The following is a 3,579-nucleotide window of genomic DNA, read 5'->3' as shown; positions in this document are numbered from 1 at the left end:
TATTTTTGGATTTAAAAAAAGAGATATTTACATAATATAATGAACTGATTATGATATCATATTGTTATACTGTATAATAAAAAATATTAATTAAATTTAAAATTCTTTTATTTAGCCAGGTTATTTTTTATCATGTCATGTTTACATATACTGCACTGTACTAGGTGGGTGTGTTTACCTGACGTGCACATTTTTAGACAGCTTCCCGTGACCTTTGATTCTAATTTGCCACTAACATCCAGTCTTAACTGGTCTTCAGAAAGTTATTTTGTACCCAGTATATACTGGGTAGATCTAACACACACTGATACCTCACTATACTGCCTCAGGAGGCTGCTAGTGTCTTACGTTCATCCCCATCTGAGGCAGTACAGTACATCAACACCTGCCACCAAGGTTTTAATGGGATCTCAAGAATATTAGGGGCCCCAGCTTATTTCACATGATGATGAAATACCCTTATGGTAAATGGAAGCTAGGTTAGATTTGGTTACCTTAGCTCATTATTAGGTTAGTCGCATGGACGGTCGGTCATGTCTGTTACGCACTGGCTCCTGAATGTATCTGTACCTGCTCCAGTGTTGGTCAAGTCTGGTCTTGAAAGAGCTCACACTCGGTGCCGTCACAACACTCTGGCAGATTGTTCCGAGAGTTCACAACTCTCACTCTGAAAAAATTTGCCCTCACAGTTTTCTGGACTTGTGGCTTCTTCAACCTTGAGCTGTGACCCCTTGTGGGGAGGGCGTCTGCCAGCTCCAGGTATGGACACTCGACTGAGTAGTGCCCCCTGAGATGTTTATGCACTTCAATTAGGTCGTCCCTTGCCCATCTGTAGTGTAAGCTAGGCAGTTGCAGGCACTCTAATATTTCTGGATAACTGAGGGGCCGTAGTGCTGGCACCAGTCTATGTACATTGTATACTTGCACTAAGTACTACTATACATCGTTTTTATACCTGCACTGGATAGGTACTTTATTTTTGTACCAGAACTGTATGTATATACCGTTTAATAGCTGCACTAAGTATACTGTACAATGCATTGCTTATATATCTGCACTGTTTATGTACAATACCCAAAAAAGTTTCGTTAAATTTTCCATCGCTACAATTGTATTAACAGTATGTACAGTATATGTGTGTAAACTTCTAGTATGGGAGGTACAGTATTGATAGTTACTCCTCCAAAAGTCGTCGTTTTCTCTGGTTCCGTTTTTACAAGGTCTACGGGAATTGCAAGCCGTTGTTTCAGAAATTGTCACGTGAAAAAATAATAAAATTGGCCTTAACGACTTTTGGAGGAATCACTATCCTAATATACTGCACCTACCATATTACACGTTTACACATATACTGTTAATACAAGGGAAATAAAAGGCTTCAGTCTTTCTTGGTTTATCCTTGTTTGATCAACACTGTCTGTACACAAGCATCTGATGTCTTTGTCGTTTATCCTTATTCGAGTTGCCTCACTGTTTACCATTGTTGTATACCTACACAGTACTGCCTCAACTTATTTTTTTTTTTTTCTTTTTCCTCTTCACCACTGATCGGCTCGTTAGTGCAGCACTTCTGTTCAGTGGTTAATCTTAAGCTAGGGTGTCTAATTTTCACCTTCTTTATATCAAAACAAACGTGTGAGTTAAGATGTTGAAGAAAATAAACCTGATAGAGAATTTTCCATAAACCAAGAATATAATAGTTTTATTATCACTACAACAGACCAACAACCGATTGATAGTGTCAAACAGATCGTTTATTAACCCCGCCCACTGATGACTTCACTACTGAGGCAGGCTTCAGTCACATGTCTTCAAGCCTCACACAGGTTAAGTTGGAGCAGACACACGCCAGTCTGCTTTAGTTTGTGTCTGCTGCTGCTGGGTGTTCACGGTTGACTGGTACGACTGTTGGTCACTACTACTACTACTGCTGACGGGTACTGCTGCTGCTGGTGGCTGCTGCAAGCTGACGGCTGATGGATATTGTTGATGACGGCTTACCAAAAAATATCTACTGTACGCTGCTGGGTGCTGACGTACAGTATACTGCTGGCTGACAGGTAAGGTGACACACAAGACTCATTAGTGTTCCAGGGGCGGATCCAGGAAAATAAAAAAGGGGGCTCCAATAAGTTTTGGGTGGGGGAACATTGCGAGCAAAAAGATCCCACCTAATTGATTTTTTGGGGGCGATGTAAGCCTCCCACTTCGCCCAGAATATTTTGTTTTTTAATTTGCCAATATCATGGCCATTTTGAAGCCATGTGCACTTGATATTAGGAGATATTGTGAGGTCAACAGTAATTACTTTTTACTATACAAAATGCCTGAGTACAATACTGCATTAAAGAAAAAGTATTGGAATTTTCTGACGAAAAGGGGGGTCCGGACTCCCACCCCCCTGGATCCGCCCATTACTGGTTTACGTCAGTTTAAATAAACTGTTGTAATCAAAGTTAGCTGCTGCGTAGTGTACCTCCCCTTGTACTAAGTGGCGTGTAGTGTACCACAGTAAATGGCTCATTAACACCGGTCCTTACATTAGCCACAACAGATCATTTTCAAAACTTGACGGATCTTGCCAAAGGCGTTCAGTAAAGTCTAAATATCAACAAATATTATCCTGTTTTTCTTCGTTCATCCAGACTTGACCCCAAATGTCCCCTCAAGGTTCACTTCTAACGGAAACACAAAAACTAGGAATTTGTTTAACGGCAGGTGGATTGTATTAAGTTCAGTATATAATAATTGGTGGATTTTGTTTAATGCATGGCGTCAGGACTCGTTATGTCTTTTTTATTGCAGTAGTGATGATGGGACGAGCCTCGAGAGTGGAGGATGGCTGACAGTGTGGTGGATAGATGACGGCTGCCTAGGTGGTTGCTAATTAATTATCAATTGCCTCAGAGTTCTTGTACCAGCTGAGAGAGGGACCAGCTGTCGGTTCTTGCACCAGCTGAGACACCTTGATCTTAACAGTATAGTATAGTATTTGAATTACTACTTCAATATTTCGTTGCTGATAATAAACTGAAGTGTTAAGATAATTAATAACTTCTATAGTGAAAGTTTGTCCCAGAGAAATGGGTTTGTGGGTTATCTTAATATCATTATAGACTAATTTAGTTGATATAAAGTTAATGAGTTCGTTAATTTGTACTTTTCACTCAATCGTTTGTTGTAAAGTAAGAATTTCTTTTAGTATATTTTTTAACCATTTTCTTGTTGGTTTTTAACTGGTATGTAAGACTGCAACTTTTATAAACCACTAAGTTAAATTTATAAAGTTAACGGGAATTGTAGTTACTTTATTAACTTTATCCATTTATTTTCTCTTGACAGGTAAGTGAATGGTCCTACATGAATAAATCGACCGATTTATTCATGTAGGACCAATATTGACTTCATTGCGGCTACGTTTGGGTACATTTGGGTAATTAGTCCGACCCAAATGTACCCAGCTCTACTGGACACCCCAGCACTATGGCCTTGACCTGACCTCCAGCCAACATGTTGACCTACAACAAGCAGTGACCTCCCCCCAGCACGGTGACTGAGTTGACTTCCAGCCAACATGTT

The sequence above is a fragment of the Homarus americanus genome, unplaced genomic scaffold (assembly GCF_018991925.1).
Source record: "Homarus americanus isolate GMGI-L3 unplaced genomic scaffold, GMGI_Hamer_2.0 scaffold52806, whole genome shotgun sequence".
In the NCBI taxonomy this organism is placed as follows: domain Eukaryota; kingdom Metazoa; phylum Arthropoda; class Malacostraca; order Decapoda; family Nephropidae; genus Homarus; species Homarus americanus.
The sequence above is the reverse complement of the archived record's forward strand: the minus strand, read 5'-3'. Positions refer to the sequence as shown.